The following is a 19,718-nucleotide window of genomic DNA, read 5'->3' on the forward strand; positions in this document are numbered from 1 at the left end:
CACACACCCCGCCTCTCCCCCTGCCTGACCGTCACATCTCACTGACGTGGGCCCTCCTGGCCACCTGATCCCCTGGGACCACCCTGCCTGTTCTTGGAACTCCAACTGACTTGGGCCTCATGATCTGCCATGGGGCCTTGAATTATGCCTCCATTTTCAAGGGCCACCATCAACATCATTGTCCTAACAGCACCTGCTATGGGCCAGGAGTGTCGAGACCTTGACATGCATGATCATGGTCTTCACAAGAACCTTCAAGGTTGGGCTCAGGCATCTCATCTTACAGCTGAGAAGGTACAGGAACTGGCTTGAGGTCACACAACTGGAGGAGGAGATCAAGTAACCTGGCCCTGGAGTCTGACAGTCCCCCATGCATTCCCCCGGGAGAGCTGGTGAAGAGCTCAGCCTGCTCCCCTCCTTTAAGCCTCCAAATCAGTGACTTCCTCGATTTATGTCACACACCTCGATTTATGTCAATTCGTGCCTGAGCAATGCTGCAAATGACATAAAGTGCCCAACCAGTGAGGTTACCCCAAACACTTGAAACCCCAAATGTTGGAATGGTGAATGCCAAGGGTTCTCCATGTCTGCTCCATACGCTGTGAGAGAATAAACGTAAAATAGATCAGCCCCATCTTAGCCTAGGGACTCCACACAAGGGTCTTGAGCCTTCAAAGCCCATCTATAAACTGCAGGAGCTACCTCACAGGTTTGGAGTCAGGTAAAACCGTGGTAACTTAATGTCGCCTGGCACACAGCATTTACTCAGTAAAGATTTGTGGGCTCATTGGTTAGTTGAAAATTGGCTGCATGACCCTGAGGCGCTGGTGCTGTTTGGAATCTACATGGAGGGGATGGAGATTTCAACTTCCTGGGTTTCCAGAGCATTGCTCAGAGGACCTGGGTCCTCAGCTCTCTCCCCAAGTCCCTGGTGTCTGGGCTCAGCAGACACTGGGCTCTCCCTCTGGGCACAGTAGGCAGCAGGGCAGCAGCACAGGCTCCAACCTCTCCAACTCGCAGGCAAACTGGGCAGGGGAAGCAGCAGGTTTCCTAGCCAGCAGCCCAGCACTGCAGCAGCCAAGGGAGGGAAGTGTGCACTCAATGGGGAAGTTCCTGCTGCAAACACCCAGTTGAGAAACATGGTGGGGAAAATCTATCAGGCTGTTGGTCTCCAGGGGTGGCCCAGCAAACCACTCCCTCCTCCCTTTGTTCCTCTAGCCTGGCAGTGGTAGCAGCTTCTTTTCTGTTGGTGCTACTCTCTGGGCAGCCTCTCCATTCCCTGTATGGCCTTTCCACTCTTTCATCACTTGTGTAACAGTTTCCCTACATTCAATTCCCTCTATTTGAAATACCTAGGATAGCTTCTTTTTTTTTTTTTTGAGACAGAGTCTCACCTTGTTGCCCAGGCTAGAGTGAGTGCCGTGGCGTCAGCCTAGCTCACAGCAACCTCAAACTCCTGGGCTCAAGCGATCCTCCTGCCTCAGCCTCCCAAGTAGCTGGGACTACAGGCATGTGCCACCATGCCCAGCTAATTTTTTCTCTATATATTAGTTGGCCAATTAATTTCTTTCTATTTATAGTAGACACGGGGTCTCGCTCTTGCTCAGGCTGGTTTGGAACTCCTTGAGCAATCCGCCCGCCTCGGCCTCCCAGAGTGCTAGGATTACAGGCGTGAGCCACTGCGTCTGGTCTAGAATAGCTTCTCTTTTCCTGCTGGACCCTGAAATCCAGAAAGGTGAGGTCAGCCCCTTCTCCCTTTGAAGATCTGCCTTCCTCACCTTAGCTCTAATCTTTAGATTAGCAGCCCAGTGCTAATCTTTTTGCCAACTTCCCTCTTTTTTGTATAGTCTGTCTGGGAATGCAGTGAACTTAAGGAACTTTATCAACTGGTTCTCACTAAAGTATTACTGAGTGATACTTGGGTCATACAAAAGAAGCTAGAACCTCACTGGGCCTGTCCAGAGGGGTCTGAGGCCACAAGCTGGAAACATTGCCTAAGATGTCTATCTTGCCTCTACTTTTCCCAAAGGCCAAGCCAAACAACACAGAATGGGAATGTAGCATGAAGAGATTGGGCCCCTCTGCCATAGACGCAGATCCGAGGAAGGGAAGGCCATGAAATGACTGGAGGCAAACAGGCCCAGAATGGGCATGTTCCCCTTCTGTGCACCATGGCATGGGACTGAACCAGGTGGTCCTTGAGGGCCCTTGCTGTCTGATAGTCCACAGATCTAGGTCTCTTAGAGCAAGGACATGAGTTCCCTGGGTTCTATTCTTAATTCTGATCCTCCGTGGCTTTCTGATCCCTCCTCTGTCTGGCCTTAGTGTGTCCATCTGCTCAGTGGAGAGTTTAATCAGGCTGGTCCAAGAGGGCCATGGAGGAAGATCCTGGGAACTGATTTCTCATCCACATCCAGGCCGCACACTCCAAAAGCTCCTTGCAGGAATCTGCTTCCCTCGCCATCCCTGCCCACCTGATATCTTCTCCATTCTGCTGCCCCAGGCTGGAGCCCACCCAGCCCACTTTTCCCCATAGCCCAGTCTTCACGAGCCTGTGAGCCCATCAGCCATGGCCCACACCCCCAGGAGTGATGCCAGCTGTCCAGGGCTCCACGTCTGCCTGGGCTGAGGGGCCCTTTCCCCTCAGAGGACTACAAGGTACCTCTTGTCCTGGGCAGGGGTCCACTTGAGCCCTGCCCCACCTCCCTCTCACTGTGCAGGGCTTCCTTTCCAGAGAGGAAGAGGAGAATGGACCTGTTTCTAGAAAGGTTTCTAGAAAGACTCGAAGAGAGGTGCAGACCCCTAGGAGACTGCAGGTCCTCCTCCTGTGAAAGCTGAGGTCAGGTCCTTCTAAAGCCTCTGCAGGCTCTCAGCTCTCAACCCGAGCAGGTTAAGATGCACCCACTTCCCACATTAAAACACTTTCGAATCACTTTCTAGGAGTTGAAGTGTGCTGTAGATGACAGGTTGTCCTAATATTACACTTTGCAGACATTTATTTAAACATGCAAGAATTTCAAGCTTCCTCTGACTGAGTTCTGACCCTGTGCTGTGTGATCTCAATCTACTCTTCAAAACATTGCTCTATTATTAAGCCCATTTTATGGGAGAAACAGGATACGAGAGGTCCTGCACCTTGCCCAAGGCCACACAGCCAGGGTGTGTGGCAGCACGGGTATGGTCCGCTTTGCCTCTGCTCCGGTGTGGGTCTCTCCCCACAGCCTGCCCTCTACCAGTGCCTCTCTCTCCCACCCCGTTCCTGGCTGTGCCCTGGGGTCCCTGGGGCAGGGGCTTCAGGCCTGTGGGGCTCAAGCCTCATGAGAAGAGCTCAGGGCTGCCAAACAATCTGACCTGCCGGACCAGAGCCCGCCTCCTGGCCCAGTTAGGAGCTTGGGGCCAACACCAAGGACTCCTCCCCAGGGTGAGCTGCAGGGCACATGGTTTACCTGCCAGGAGCCCGGAGGTAGGAAAGCAAACACCATAAATCATCAGGAAGCCCGTGTAAATATTTTATAGCTGGGACAGTAAATAATGCAGTTCTTTGGACACGCCCAGCCCAGTTCATCTGTCCCACATCCAGCACCTAGGACAGTCTAACTGGGCCCCTCTTCTACCTTGTATTTAAAAAAAAATACCGTGGCCCAGTGCTGGTGGCTTTCACTGTCTTCACTGACCAGCCCTTGCTCAGGCCTGGAACCCCTTTCTCCCTTCTCCTTCAGGATTCGCCTCGTCCAGGAAGCTTTCTTTTATTTCCTGGGAGGGGTCAGGGGTACCTCTGGCTCTCACAGTCCCTGGGCTTCCCCCGTTTGGGCTCTGTTCACTCTGTGTGGTCATTTCCTGACTGTCATTATGATTCCTGGTGACTTGTCTGCTCTCCCTCTGACTGTCAGCTCCAAGAGAGCAATCGTATCCCTAGGGATGGGTGCAGAGTTGGGTACACAGTAGGTGCTCAATAATGCTGGAGGATAGAATAAATGATCTTGCTGAATCCTTAAGTAAGTCTGTGATGCAGGTGTGGTGTTTATTATTCCAGTCCTACGTACTTTACAGAAAAGAAAACTGAGGCCCGAGTGAGGCCTAAGCGGCACCACTGGGATTGCCCTGAGCCTGCCTGACCCCCAGTCTAACGCCTTCTCAGTAACCCATCTGGGGATTTACCTCTTCCCCCTGAGACCTCAAGTCCCTTTGTTTCTGCTCAGGGAGGCTCTCAACCCCTCCCACAGGCTCTGGCATCCACCGGGGACGAATCCACGGCTCAAATGGCTGCAAAGGGCAAGGGAGAGTCAGGGCTTTGTCCTCGACCTGGGAAGCAATGCACAGTGAGCACCTTGGGGGCAGGAGGCCGGGTAGGGGGACCCGTGCTCCCCGGGCTCCAGAGCAGCTCTGAGAAGACAGACGTCTGGGGAGGGTCTTGGGCCCCGGGGGAGCCGGCTATGGACCGTGCTCTGACGCAGCAGCCCAGGTGCCTTCCATCCAAAGGCACCGCGCTGCTTTGAGGCCATGTCCCTAATCAGGCTATCGCAGCCCCACCGGAACCTGAGACAAGAAGACAGATGATCCTGTCTGCCTTCTCTCCATCCTGTGTCAGGCATTGAGAAGGAGGACAAAGAAATCAGGGCACAGGCAATGTGAGGTGGGACAGGACAAGGACACTTTTGCACAGGAAGCCCTGGCCTGACCCTGGCCTCAATCTTCAGCAGGAGGTGGGGTGTAGAGGCAGGGAAAATGGTTTTGACTGGTGTGTCAATTCCAGCTGGTTGCCAATGGCTCCCTGGAGCTGTGTTCAGAAGATTCTGAGCTGTGTCCCTCCAGATGCACCAAGAAGTACTGTGATCAATTAGCAGTATCTGCTTCAAGCACAGTAGCCCACTTTGCCAGCCCTTCCTTCCCCCTCTCCTCAGCTCTCAGGACAGAGCAGGCACTCAATAAAGGCTTGCAGGTTCATTGTTGATTACTAATAAGAGCAGTGCAGAAGTCATTTGGAGTTAGCATTTACTGTGGAGAGGAGAAGTAGGAATCTGTGGCCTATTTACTATTGCATCTGCAAGAGCCAGGAAGGAAATCACCGAGAAGAGAATGGGAGAGAATGACAGACAGCAAGTAAGAAGTCAAATGCTTGTAAGAACTTCCCGGCAGCGCAAACTGAGACCCTGAGCCCAGGGACAAGGGAAGTCATAGCTTAGCCCACAGTAGTCAGCAGGGACCAGGAGTTTTCCAAGGCAAATCCCAGAGATAAAACATGGCAAGAGCCTAGGCAGTGTGTCTTGTGCTGCAGGAGGCAGGGCCCAAGCAGTCTATGCCCAGCAGACTCAGCCAGGCATCCCCACTGGGCCCAGGACAGAGTGAGGGGCACACGGGTCTTGGGTGGACCAGCCCTCACAGAGCTTCCCAAGCTGTGGAGGAAGAATCTCGCAGGGGCCAGAGCAGACGAGGACAGACAGGCAGGGGTTCCCTCTGGGCTAAGAGAGTCTGGGGGTGTACCTGCCCTTGTTTCCCCTAGTCTTTCACTCCTGCTGGGACACTCCCATGAGGCCACACAGACGGGACAAGCCTCCATGGTTGGAGAATGAGCCTGGAGGGGAGCATTGTCCAGGGGCAGCTGCCAACACCTCCGAGTCAGTCGCTTGTCTCACTCCACCCAGGCCAGTTACCAGCTGTCTCACCCTTGCTCCTGCAGCTTTAGGGACAAGCCGGCCTAGTGCTTGTGAACTCTGGCCTGGAGGTCAGAGCAGTCTGGGAGCGAGGCCCAGCTCGGCCACTTCCCAGCTGTCTGACCATGGGCATATCATTTAGACCCTGGGCCTCAGTTTCTCCTACTGTTAAATGGAGCTAATGATGCTACCCACATAGTAGGGGCTTTGTGGGAAGTATGTGAGTTAAGGAACATCAAGTGTTAGTTCAAGTCCTGGTAGGTAGCAAGTGCTTGATGTGTGGGGGCTGGAGTCACCATTCTTATTTTGACTCTAACCTGCGACTAAATTTGAATTACTGTTCTTATGATTCTAATCTGAGACAAGCCCACACTCTCCACACCTTCTGCAGAGTTCAGAGTTGACCCAGACCCCCAGGGGACCCCTACCCAGATCGGTAGGCCTATAGGCTGGTTGGGAGCCCTACAGCTGGAGCTGGGCTGCCCTGAACCTGAAGGCCTGGTGCAGAACAGGAGGGGAGGGCTGGGCTCCCTGCAGCGCTGTGGCCCTGGGCCTGCTGGGCTTGGGGTGTGGGCAGAGTGACCATCCCAGGCCACCCATAATTACCTTTCGGCAGAACTCTGTGGTACGAGGCAAGGACAGCAATTTTCAGGTTTGATTTTGATGCCCAGACAGTGCCCTTGGGCAGCCTCACACCAGCTGGCTGCTGCCAGACAGGGACAAAGGTTGAGTTTGGCAGGGAGGAGGCCCTTCCAAGGAGGCTGACCTCTGAGTACAGGGTCCAGGGTTCAAGATCCCATGGTCCCCACCCTTTGCCCAGGCCCTGGGGCAGAAGCTGTTCTGGGGAGCCCGGGTAGTGGGAGAGCAGATGAGCACTCCAGGGCCTCTGAAACAGCATGGAGCAGGAGGAGCCAGGAGAAGCACAGTGGGCTTTCCGTCCTTGTCCTCCTCTGCTCTGTCCCCCTCCCCTCCTCCCCACAGCTGCTAGGCCTTGGTCTTATGTGGAAAGAGGCTGGCACGGCTTCTATTGCAGTGGTGTGGAGTGAGGGTGTCTCAAGGGCAGATTCTGAGCCTGTGCCATATCTGGAGGCCACGCATCCTGGCTTGCTCACACCTGGCCCTCCTTGCCTCCCAGCCTGCTCCCCCTACATCATGCTTCTCACGGTGAGAATGCATGCACAGATGCATCCTTGCACACTCACCCATCAGTGACAATCAGGGTGATGATGAAAGAAGTGGTGTGACTTCCCACCCCAAACTCCTCCTTCCTATAGCAGCGAGCAAGGCAGGGACCCCAGGAATCAGGCTCCAGGGGGTGGGAGGGGAGAAAGATGGTGGGTGTCTGTGTGTTAATGGACACTCAGAGGCATTAGCACGCAGGCCTGCCCCAAACTGCTTCATCATGTGCTGCTACTCCTCATTCCCTTGGGCACATTCCTACCTCTGTGTCTGATCCCCCATGGCAGAGCCTGGGTGTCTCTGGATCCCAGAGGGGCTTCTGGGTGCAGGGAGCCCTGGAGGTCCAGGCCAACCCCATCCAGCTTTACTTCCGTGGAGCTGGCCCTCCCAGCCCTGCCAAATGGAAGCCCAGGGTGCTGGGAAGCCAACAAACATGCAGTCTACAAATGTTGCTGAGCGCTGTCTCTGGGCACAAGGATGCCACCATGGGAAAGTCGGTCTTCCACTGAGCACTTACTGTATACCTGGCCCACACAAGGTGGGGGTTGTGTGTGTGGTGGCAATAGGAGTGATCAAGAGGGAAGGGCATGGCACTCAAGGGGGTGACCCTGCAGGTAGGGAATGAACAAAGACATACAGGATCTAAGGCTCAACTGCCAGAATCATGGCACCTGGAAATCCAGAGACCTATAGGCACAGGTTCTAGGAATGGAAGGTCTTCAAAGATGCCCCAGCTCCTCCTGCACTCACCCATAAGTCTGCTGGCCAGAGTCCCAGTAGCCCATGAATAAGGGCTGAGCCAGCTAACAGACCAAAGGTCAGGGGGCAAAGATTGGTGGAAAACTCTCCCTGGATTCATAGCATCTGTGCCCTTTCGTGGGGAAAATTTTGTGCTCCCAGAGCAGGCTGTCATCGGCCTTGGCACTTGCTTGGGATAAGGAAGCTGGGCATGTGGGCAGGGGGAGGTCTCTGAGTTTCCACCCATCAGGCATGGACATCACGGGCATAGGGCAGGGCACTCTGGTCCCCACCCTATTGGCTACAGGAAGCATCAGTATGAATAATCAAGGCCATGCCATCCTTTATTCATTCTTCTAAAGGTGCCTGCTGCCTCCAGGCCTTTTGCCTTACTGTTTCCACGGCATAGAGTTCTTTCTCCAGATTTTCCCCCTCTAATGTCTGCTTGGAAAAACTTTGTTTCAAGGCTTCATTTCCCATTGTCTTCAGCACAGGCCCAGGGTTTTGCATGGCATCCAAGGCCACTAAGAGTATGTATCCCCAGCTGGTCCTGGGGTAAATGCCAGCAGTAACCAGTCTCCTGTGAGTCCCATGCTCTAGCCTTCAGGCTTGCCTCCCTGCTCCCTATTATCAGCTTTGGATGCAGAAGTTCATTACCCTTGAGTCTTTGCTCAGGCTGTTCCTTCTGCCTAGTATGCTGTCTCTGCCCTCCCCCACTGCAGCTGAGGACTCCTCCTGTTCTTCCTGGCCCGGCTCCAAGGGCACCTTTCTGATGGAGCCGTCCCTGCTTTGTCAGCTCCAGCACAGGCCCAGCACACAGTGGGTGCTTCTAAGATGACTGCAGGATGGAAAGAACAATGCATTATGTTCTATTCTTGGCACTATTTGAATCCATTCATTGCTGGCAAGCCACTTTGCCTCTTGGAACCTTAGTCGCCATGTGCACAATGGTGAACTGGGGCCTGGCTGGCGTGGGGATCGGTGTGTGTGTGTGGGAGGCTGAGCAGGGGGCCAGGGCAGAAGGCCTCGATCAGGGTCTGGGAGCCCTTTACCCTCTCACCCTCTCTCTTGAAGAAAGGCTTGTGCCTGAGGGAAGAAAGTTCCTTTTTTCCTCCCTTGTACCACAGCTGTGCCGTGCACACTCACGCAGCACCCCCACTGTGGCTGTGGTTTGGCTGCTGCCTGTCTTCTCCAAAGTCTGGGCATGGGTGGAAGCTTCCTTGGGGCCTTCTCTGGATTCCAGTGGCTTGGCGTGGGTGGTGTGGAAGGAAGGGGCTTGAGGAACAGAGGGAAGATGGGGCATTTCCACTACCCCTTCCCCCTACTTCCCCCTGCCACACACACACACACACCAGCTGGCACCCAGGTGCACACACATGAACTTAGATTCCACAGAACACTCCCACCACAGCCTCTATAGCCCAGCACTCAAACCCACTGCTCCTTCCCCCCAAGTTTCCTCCTCAAACTTGCAGCTCTCCCTCCATAGAGGCACCCCAGGGCGAGAAGCATCCCCCATGCAGAGGAGCTACCCTCCTACTCGAGCAGACAGATCAGCAGGGTTGCTCTGGCAACATGAGGGAGCTAGTGTAGACATCAGCATGAACTTCCCAAGTATCCAGGTTGTGAAACCTGAGGGCAAGGTGAAAGTCTAGTTCATCTTCTTGGTTCCCCCAGACCTCCTCTACATCTGGAGACTTCTGTGATCCTGGGCCTGGTACCTGAAGCTGAGGCCTCGGTCCCAGTGCCTGGGGAAGCCTGGCATGGCTAGAGGGGAGGTGTAAGGGGCTCCACATGGGGCCCCCCTGAGGGCTCAGATTCTGTACTCCAGCCCTTGACCAAACTCCACCCCTATCCAGAAATTCCAGCGCTTTCCCTGCCCCCGACTGCTCCAGGTTGACTGTCCAGTACCCACAGGCCCTGAGGGGCTGGCCTGGGAACTGGCTGTGCTTTTGGCCCCAAGGGCTCACCATGCTGCTGCCCAGCCCTGCCTGGTGGCCTGGCCGGCTGCCTAAGCATTCTGGCCAAGATGGCCACAGATGTGCCCATAGAAGCCTGCGGGCAGAGGCAGGGCCCTGGCGTGTGAAGGTGGTGGGGTAGGCAGCAGCCTGAAGGCCAGACTGTCCTCGGGGCAGGCTCCTCCCCCACCAGCCTCGGCCTCAGCCCACTTCAGGCTGCTGGACATTGAGGGAGGAGGCATGTCTCTGCTCGGGGAGCTCCTGGCCTGGGGAAGGTGGACACAACCAGCCCAGCTGTCTCTTTCTAGAGCTGGGTGCAGGGCTGGGCCCTCTGCATCTAACATTTTTGTCTATTAATATCTTCAGGGCAGCCCCAAGGGGTGGGGATGTTGCAGATGAAGAAACTGAGGCTAAAGGAGGCTGGCACTTGCCCCAGGTCACACAGCCCATAGTTGTGGAGACTGCATGCTGGTCCTCCCCACGCTGGAGCCCTGCACTCCAGGTGTGGTCCATGCTTCTGGAGAGGCCCCAACAGTGTGGAGTGGGACGGGGGAGGGCTCATGGGAAGCAGAGGAGCTTCTGGTTAGGGGCAGGGATCTGGGAGGCTCCATGGGCTGGCAAAGAGCTTGATGGAAAGGCTTCCAGGGGCAAACAGCCTCAGCATAGGCGGGGGCCCTGTGGGGGGCAGCAGGGATGGCAGGTGGGTTGGCATAGTATTCTGGTGCCCAGGGCCTCTCACACCCCTGAAGGACCTGGGTGGAGGCTGCTGGCTGTGTGGGCCCCTGGCTCAGGCTCTGCTGGTCCAACTGGCCCAACCACTTCTCTCTGGCACTGCCCGTTGCCCCTGCTCACAGCCCTGCCAAGAGTTGTTGGCAAACCCTGGGTGAAGTCTGGGTCAGGGGCCTGGGGTCTCCCAGTCCTGGTCTCAGGGCAAGGAGGAAGGAATCCTGAGCCCCAGGCTGCTCTGCTCAGACTTTGAAGGCTTCACAGCCACCTCCTTCAGAAAGTCTGCCTTGGTCGCATCCTCAGTAAAACAATTTCCCATAAACAATGACAGTGTGGAGGGCAGGTCTGAGGAGATGCATTATCTGTGCAACTATGGGAGATTTCTACTTTCCTCTGTACAGAACAGCCAACATGTGTCATTACTTTTCTAGAATTCTGTGACTCTCTCTCCATCTCTCATACCCCACCCAGCCCCTGTGCTCACGGTCTTCTCAGAGGTGCCCAGCTAGGAGGTGGGCTGCGGTGCCCTGGACCACCCTCACGCCCAGGACCTCGGTTGCGCCACACATGAAACCGGCGTGCCCAGGTCTTCCTGACTTCCCTGAATCCGAGCGAGGTGCAGAGCGAGGGGCTGCGAAGGGCGAGGAGGAGAGGCGAGGAGGAGAAGGCGCCGCCCGGCGCCCAGGGCCCAGGTGGCGACGCCCGCCCAGTCGCCAGGTGGCTGCGGGACCGGGAATAGAGCCGGGAGTTTTATAGTGGGGCCTGCGTCACGCGGCGGGCGGGCGCCTCCGCCCGGCTCGGAAAGGCTTCCCCGGGGCGGGGCGGGGCGGGGCCTGGCGTGCCGCGGCGGAGCCGTGCCTGGGGCGCGTGTGCGCGCACTGCGGGGACCCGGCCGCGCCTGCTGTCCTTCCCACCTCGAGGGGCCGCGCTTCATACTCCTGGCCACCCCCAGCCCCACTTTCCAATAAGGCCAACTGAGTCACCGGAAGGCGAGGAAGCTAGTGAGCTCGCGGCCCTTCCCCTGGGTGACTGAACCCTGCAGGCCGCGCAGTGTGAGACCCGGCAGACCGGAGCTGAATGAGTGGGGGAGGGGTGGGCGGGACAGGGGCGGGAGGTGGAGTCTCCTGGGTCTCTATGTCAAGGGATAGCAGCCATTGGTCCCCACCACACACCAATTTAGGTGTCAGGGGGCAGAGGAGCCTGGGAAAGGGGACTCTGGCAGGGGCTGTGGTGGTCAGCGTAGGAGCAGTCCCAGGCTGCACACCCTGTGCGAACCACAGGAAAGCTCTGTGTCTTGCTCTCCCAGGTAGCACCTTCCCTTGTCTACCCCCCAGTCCTTCTCAAATTTCACCCAAACACAAATGTGTTGAGGAAGGAACTTGGAGACTATTAGCCCAGCCTCGCTAACTTTGCTTGGCAGTTAACACCAATATGGGTTGAGCTTTGCTCCTAGTGTCTCAGAAGCTGATCTCTTCCATCCTCTCAACAACCTCAGGTCAATGTTATCATCCCTATTCCACAGGAGGGAGCTGAGGCACAGTGAGGTCACAGTCCAGGGCAGGGCCAGGCTGTGAAACCTCACCATTTCAGCCTCTGGGCCTGGACTTCCCCACCATATGGCACTGCCCACAAGGCCACTGCCCTCTGAGCCTTTTTTGCCTGCCCCTCACCTAGTGCCTGAGGCTGAAATTCCTGTGGATGACAGTCTTAGTGCCTGAGGCCTGGGCATGTTCCAAGTGTCCTTCCCACCACACTACCCGCAATGGGATCCTTCCAGGCTCTGCTGTCCCCAGCAGTTGCCCTGGTGCAACATCCCTGCTGACCTGGGCCAGAAACATGAGCCCACTCTCCCTGGGCCAGGCCAGTGCTCTGAGTGTGATGAGGATGGCCCTGGCAACCAAAGCTTCAGAGACAAGGATGGCAACACAGAGAGGCAGAAAGAGAGAGAAGGTACGAGAGGCAGAGAGGCCAGGACAAGGACCAAGTCTTGGCAGTGATCAGGTGGGGGGGCCCCGTCTCCCTTCAGCTGGGTGGGCCTCAGGGACATAAAGAGGCTTTTTCTAGATTGTTAGCTGAGTCCTGGACTACCCATGATGGGGTCTTGGGGCCCCCCAGGGTTCATGACTTTTAGACAGAGCAGAAGTGGCAGCAGTCAGGCTTCTCCTCTAGACAAACTTCCGGGGAGCCCACAGAAGAACAGCCCTGGGTGGATGCTGTGGGTGGGAGTCCGGGTACTGCCTAGTGCCACCCCTGGCCCATGTCCTTGGCTGCAAACCTGGAGGAGGAGAAAAAGAAAATATCACTTCTGGCAGCTGCTATGAGCCCAGCCCTGTTCAGAGATTTACACCCCACATCACAACATGAGAGGACATCAAGGGCTCTTTCAAGGCTGACAACCTGTGACTTGGCACAATGACCATGACTATAAACCCTGGCCAGTGTGGGCCAAACCTTCACCAGGTGTCCACCCTGGCTGAAGGTCCATACATATCATCTCACTTAACCCTTATTCAGCCTCCAACATGAATCTGCCATCAGCCCCTTCATAGGTGAGGACACTGAGGCTGGGAGAGGTGTGGTCACCTACACAGGGTCACACAACCAAGGTTTGCTCCCAGGCCTCAACAGACCCTTCTTAGGTTGGTGCTAGGCAAGTTATGGGAGCACAGAGGCCAGCTCATCTGGACCCTGACCTGACCTATCCAGTGTGGCACCCAGAGGCAGCTCCAGGATACAGAGTGGCTCCTGCCAAGCTTGGCCCAGACTCTCTGGACCTCACACAGACCTGTTCTCCCTGGGAACCCTTGGAGCCAGGGCCTGTTCCTTGAAGAAAGCTCAGCTTCCATCATGGCCAGCACAGCCTTAGCCCCTCTGCCCCTTTCTGAGTATGTCATACTGCCCCTTTGAATCTCTAGAGGAGAAATATTGGCTGAGGCCAGTGTGTGCTTGCAGCCCCTGAGCTCATGAATCTGTATAATCCTGAGAACCAAGAAAGTGCTTCCTGTTATCTAACCAAATCCTTCTTGTTCCTGTAACAACACTATACTCTAAGGCAGTGGTTCTCAATAAGTGATAATTTTGCTCCCCAGGGGACATTTGGCAATGTTTGGAGATATTTTTGTCTGTCACATGTTAAGGGGAAAGGTACTATTGGCATCCAGTGGCTATAAGGCCAGGAATGCTGCTAAACACCCTGCAATGCACAAGACAGCCCCCTCAACGAAGAACGATCTGGCCCAAAGGTCAGCAGTGTTAAGATTGAGAACCCTGATGGGCTTTGGAACCAGACAAACCCTGGTTTGAATCCTGCCTCTTCCAGTTACTCACTGTGTACTCTCAGGCACGTGGCTTCACCTTTCTCTGAACTTCAGTTTGCTCATCACCAAAACTGGCACTAAACAGTGGCCCTTACCTCTTGGGGTCTTGAGGACTATTTAGACTGCACACATCCAGCACCCAGCACAGAGCCTGGTACTGGGTCGCCCCCATCAGTGATAACCATTATTCTTCATTTCTTTTTTCTAAGACAAACTGTGGGGTGTGGGAACAAAGGTCTGGTGGCTGGACCTAGAGCTCCTGAGAGTCAGCTCTCCCCCTGCATAGGGTGGGACTATTGTTTATGTTAAGGGAGAGGCTGGGTTGGTTACTGTGGACCTGAAGGAGAAGCCAGAAAGGAAACTTGATCCCAAGTGGACAAAGGTCACCTGGAGCTCACCTATACACCCTTCCCTCCAGCCCAGCCCCAGGAAAGCCATGGAGCATGGTAAATAGGGTGGGATGGGACTGGGACACAGAAAATGCTAATGAATATAGTCTCGTAGCTCAGGGAAGTGGCATGGATTGAGCATTAGGGCAGAGGGGCATTTGAGTGGACACAACCAAGACAGGTAGGGATCTGGGGGTGGGTGGGAAATGGCATTTGGGCCCAGGGAAAAGCATATTCAAAGGCCTGGTTGTGAGGAGAAAGATGTCTTTCCCAAATGGCAGTCCAGTATGGCCACAGGGGACAGCTTGCTGGACAGAGTCGATCCCAATGGGAATGGAAGACAGTCCTCAGGGTTGGGAACCTGGACAGTAACAGGTTTTCAAATTGGGTCATCTCTCCTTCCTGGGTGTAGGGTACCAGGGCTGCTCCCCCATTGTGGGAAGAGTCATTGTGTTTTTTCTCTCTCCAGCCCAGACTCTTCTCCTCGCACCTAAAACAGGATTTGGGGAGCCACACCTCTGCCAGGGCTCTCCATGCCCAGAGGTCTCACTGGACTCTTCCCATCCTGATTCCTGCAGCCCGGAACCCATCTGGTCTGGCCTCTCCGCATCCATCTTCCTCAACCTCAGCCCAGGGTCCTCCCACCTGAGGTGGCAGCCCCTCTGCTCCCCTCCAGCCTGTCCCAGCCTCTCCTCTTCCCTGGGGGAAGCCCACTTGTGCCTGTCACCCTGCCAGGTTGTAACCGACTCTGCCACCTTCCCATTGCTCCTTGAGAAGACCAAAGTCCTGGCCATGGCCTGTCTCTGTCACAGCCCCTTTCTGAGTTCAGGCCTCCTCAGGGATTGTCCCCAACTTACATCCCTTGGGTCTCAGCTGGGAAGAGCCATCTTGACAGAACCCCATCCCCTCTAGGTGGGAGGCCGGGGACCTGGAACCCTGGTTTTTGTCTCCTGGGAAGTGACATTTCTTTGGGTAAGTATTGGCTTGGCTTTCTGAGCTTTGGGGGAAGGAGAGTGGACTCCCTGGACCTCAGTTGGTACCCAGGCTTCAGGCCTAGGGGACACTCAGTGAACGAATGAATGACTTATGTATGACAACCAAGTTCCGAGTCTGGAAAGGAAGCTCAGGAGCCTGCCAGAGGCGATGGGGAGCTCTCAAAGGTGGCGCAGGAGAGCGAAGACTGGGAGATCAGGTTCGGGACCCTCCCGGAGCCGCGGGACTGACAGCGAGAGCCCTGGGTCTAACCAGCTCCCTCTTTGGGGCATGGCTGGGACCGGCAGGCCTGGCGGCGGACACCGCGCCGGGCGCGGCCGCGCTCCAGCCAACAGGAAGAAGGAGCGAGGCCAGGCGAGGCTGGCCAGCTGGGCGGTGGAGAGTCCCGGGCGTGGGCGTGGGGCGCCGGGGAACCCCCGCGGGCGCCTCCTCGGCCGGTTGTGTATGGGGGGCGCCGCCGCGGGCCTCGGCGTCTTCCTTCGTAAATGGGGGCCCCTGCGGGGGCTGGCTTGCATGCCGATGGCAAGCGGGAGGCGAAGTGCGCCGAGGAGGGCAGAGAGGCCGGGAGACCCACCCCCGCAGAGAGAGGCGGAGACACCCGGTACCCCGCTCCCAGCTGGCCGGGGCGGGGCCTCGGAGGGGCGGACCCTCGGGGGCGGGGCCGGGCCGGCACCTGGGTGAGGTCGCGCCGCCCCGCCCCCTGGCACTTCCGTGTGCCGCGGCGCCGAGCGAGAGGCGGCCGCCCGGAGCCCCCGCGCGACCCCGGCATCCGCCCGCCGCGCCGAGAGCCGGCCGTACCTCCCCGGCCGCGGGGCCCGACCCCATCGGGCCGCGCCGACCCCGTCCGTGCGCCCCGGAGCCGCGCGGGGAGCCGGACCCCCGCCGCCGCGACCCTCGGCGACTGGCCCCGCGCCCAGAGGTGAGTGAGAACCCGCCCGGGCGCGGGATCAGCGCTACCCGGAGGGCGCGCCGCCCTCCCTGCCCCCTCCCCGCTCCGGTCCCCATTTCCCGTTTCTGAAACTGAGAAACTGAGCTGCGGCCAGTGAAAGTCCCGCCGTGCGCCGAGACTCGCCGGTGCCTCTGTCCCTTCGTCCGTTTGTCCGTCCGTCCGTCTGTCCGTCTGTTAGGCAGTGGGGGCTGAGACCTTTTCGTCCGACGGCTCCCGGCCCCTCTACCCGCCTGTGTGTCCCCCGCTCCTCCGAGGGGTCTGTGCGTCCCTCCCGCGGGCCTGTGTCCGTCCGTCTGCTCCCACCCGCTGTGTTCTTCTGTCCGCCTCTCGCAGACCCGCTCCGTCGGTCCCTCGCCCTCCGCGTGCTCCATCGCCCCACCCCCACCCGGCCGCCCCCTCGATCCTGTCCTCCGGAGCCGCGCCCCCGGCCCACGCTCGCCGCCCCCTGCCTGTCCAGCCTCCTCTCCTTTTCGACCGCCTAGCCAAGGCCCGGCCGCCCGCCGGGCCTCGCCTCCCTCCTTCCCTCCCCTGGGTCCCAGCCGGCCCGACCTGCGCGGCGCCTCCTCCTGCTCTCAGTCTTGGAGCCTTTCTCCGTCTCTCGGTCGGTCTCTGGGCTGGGCGTGGCTTCAGTCTCAACCATCCTCCTTCCCGCCCCTCCGCCCCTCTGAGCCCCCAGCCCTGGTGGCCCCTACCTGGTGTGGCCGTTCCGTGCCCCCTAACCCAGATGCCGCCCCCCGTGGGGGCCCAGCCAGTGGAGGGGAGGACATGGAGGGAGCACCCTCCTCGCTGGTGGTGGAGCGGTAGGAGGTGGACATCAGCACTGCTCCCACTTCCCCAAAAGAGCCCCCCTGAACCCCTACCTAAACTGGGACGGAAGGATTTGGCACGGATTGGGGTGCCCTACCCTCTACGCAGGGACTCTGTCTCCTGGTGCTGAATTGCCTGTGTCTTGGCTTGTGGGTATGTTGCGTGTCTGTGTCTCCTGTGTTCTTTGGCACTGTGGGACTTGCCCCTGTGTGTGCATGTTCTTTTCCACATGTATGACTTGCCTGTGTGTGTGTACATCTGCTTGTGTGTCCTGAGGCTTTGTGTGTGTCCTTTGCAACTGTGTGTGTGCCGTGGCTTGGTGTGTTCTTTGTCCCCTCTGCGTGTGTGTATATCTTTGCCTGCCTGTATCTGTGTCCCTCTGTGTCTGGAAGGTTCAGTGTAGCACACTGGGTGTATCTTGGTGACCAGCTGGCCATGAATACATTAATCTGTTAATTGTGGGAGCCCCTGGTGTTGGGGTCCCAGCTCACCAGGCTAATGTATGAAAATGTCTGCATGAGTGTATTTATGGGCATGCACTCACATGTGGTTCTTCTTCTCCCTCTGCTACTAAGCTGCTGTGACCAGACAGACCTGGTCACCAAGGGAGAGGACTGGTCCTTGGGTTTCCTTGTTCTTGCTGTTGACCAAGCTGGGGTGTGGCAGGCAGGCCAGCAGGGGCAGCTGTGTGGCATGCATGTATGTGGCTGTGTGTGTGAGGCGTGGGGGTGTCTGAGTGGCTGTGCCTGGCGGTGTGGGGCCACGGTGGGAGTGTGTGACTGGTGGCAGACACATTCTGACTGTATGAAACTGCCAGGGTGTGCTTGGGGAGTGACTGTGATTGTGGGGAACTGAGAGTGCTTGGGTGTGGGTGTCAGCAGCAGGAGGGGGTGTGACAAGGTGTGTGGTGACAGTGCCAGGCGGAAGGTGAGAGCCCAGTGTGAGTGTGAGCACGTGGGACACTGGGAGGGTGTGGTGTGCACGCAGCACCCTGGGGAGGTGGTGAGAGCCAGAGGGCAAGTCTTGGAGTTTGTAGTGTTATGACCAAGACCTCGGGCTCTGGGCACAAGACAGACCTGGGCTCAAATACTTGCTGTGCCTATTAAGAGTAGGAGACCCAAGCTAGGCCTCTCAAGGCTGAGTTATCTGCAGCATGGAAAGTTGTTGTGAGGACTAGAAGTCTTGTGCCAAAGGTCCTTTAGCACAGCCTTGGCCCTTAGTGAGAGTACAGCACATGCTAAGTCTTATTTGGTGACCACAGCCCAGCTGTATGGTCCCCATTCTCCTGGGAGCTGAGGCTAATGAAAGCCCAGAGAGTTCCCAACCCAGTTTCCTGACTGTGATGTGTCTGTTGCCCCCTGTCATCCCCTTGACCAGGCTGCTTATGGGATGGAGGCCGTGCTGACTGAGCCCCCAGGACCCAGCCCTATTCAGCCCACATGACAATCCTTCCCCCACCAGGGAAAAGAGGGATGAGGGGTGATTTGGAGCTGTGACTTCAGGGCACTGACACCGTTTAGCTGGCACAGCTAATTGGAGCTTAAATTAAAATTAGAAATAATTTAAAGTACAGACAAAAAAATTAATAAAGCCTGAAAATGCCTTTGTCCCCAGGGAGTGGTGATGGGGGTCCTCAGCTGTGAGAGGGGCTCACATCTGGGGAGGAGAATCATTTATGGAGGCCTGGCCTGCAGAGAAAATGCTCAGGCCTTTCAGCCAGGAGACCCAGGGCACCTCGCTGCCTTTGCCATTCCTTCCTTCCAGAGTCTCTCCAGACATCAGTTTTTACAACTGTGTAATGGGCACAATACTGATGTAAGAATCTCCTGAACTGTAAGGTTCAAAACAAGGGATAAAAAAATGTCGCTATCCATTTGGCACTCTCAGCGTGAGTCCAACACAGGAGCTGGCGTGGCACATCACTGGAGACTTGGAGCCACCTGGGGAGAGGGATGCTAGTGTTGTCCCCATTTTCAAAATTGAGGCTCGGAGGAATTGCCCCCGGCCATAAAGTGCCCAATTTCATCCCAGGCCTCCTGAGCCTGCAGGGCAGCCTCCCGTAGATGGCAGGGTTAGGAACAGCTTTTGCTCTGTCTGTTGGCCTACTCACCAGGCTGGAAATGTTCTGAGGGCAGGGACACAGTGTTCTCTACCTCTAACATGGAGTGGACACATAGCCGGTACCCAGGAAAAGTTGGGCCCAACACCCCATTTCTAGAGAAGAGAAAGCCAAGTCCAGAGAGCCTGGGGTCTCAGGGCCCGGCGAGATGGAACTGGGCTGTGTCAGCCGTGCTGAGGTGGGCTGCCGGGGAGAGACTGTTTGGCAGTTCCTCCCAGCTCAGCTGTTTTCTTCTGTTCTTATAGGTCTGCTGAGAACTGGCCCAGGCGAGGCGAGCAGGTCTCTTTCTCTTGGTGGTTGTGTGTGGCAGCGTGGCAGCAGCAGCAAGGGCAAAGGACAAGCAGGAGCCGGGAGCCCCAGGTAGGACTGAGTCCTCTTCGACAGATGGATAGTGTGCAGGAGTGGCCTTCCTCTTTGAGCTCCTCCCCTTCCACTGTGGGGCCGGATCGGGTGGGGGACATGCATGCAGAGTCCTTGATCTGGTTGTGGGGCCTGGGTGCCCAGTGGTGGCAGCCGTTTGCCCTGCCTAGGAAGGGTCCCTGCCCACGAGGAACTCCCTGCCTAGAACCTGGCTCTGGCTCAGGGAAGGCTTTGGCCTTGGAGCTCGGAGGACTGGGGCCCACCAGTAGTTTGGAGAAAAAAGTGGTGACATGTTTTTGTCAGTTAGAGAGAAGGTGGCATATGAGCCAAGGGTTGAGGGCAGTGTATTAGCTTTTCCATGGCCTCTGGTATCTGCCTCAGACTGTCCTGATCATCCCACAAGGAAACTGAGGTTCACCCTGGGCCCACAGTGGTTGGATGCTGCGCGGGAACAGAGCGGGATCCCAGCTCCTGGCACAACTGCGCTCTCTTCCGCGCCCCAGCTCCGCTAGCCTGTCTAATGAGGGGCTCT

General features: G+C 57.0%; 1 protein-coding gene across 4 annotated transcripts in view; it reads left to right on the top strand.

The window, feature by feature from the left end:
• Window positions 1–15,657: 15,657 nt before the first annotated feature.
• PRKCD (protein kinase C delta) overlaps window positions 15,658–19,718 on the top strand; it is a 29,202-nt gene continuing 25,141 nt past the window's right edge. For 2 of the 4 annotated variants that reach the window (XM_012771586.3, XM_012771588.3), the window contains exons 1-2: window positions 15,742–15,870; window positions 19,072–19,186. The gene's annotated coding sequence lies outside the window, so the exon portion shown is untranslated. Of the gene's footprint in view, window positions 15,871–19,071; window positions 19,187–19,718 lie in introns of all 4 variants that reach the window. The other 2 variants (XM_076008545.1, XM_076008551.1) reach the window with 1 other exon arrangement.

Source organism: Microcebus murinus, chromosome 1, assembly GCF_040939455.1.
Source record: "Microcebus murinus isolate Inina chromosome 1, M.murinus_Inina_mat1.0, whole genome shotgun sequence".
Lineage (NCBI taxonomy): Eukaryota > Metazoa > Chordata > Mammalia > Primates > Cheirogaleidae > Microcebus > Microcebus murinus.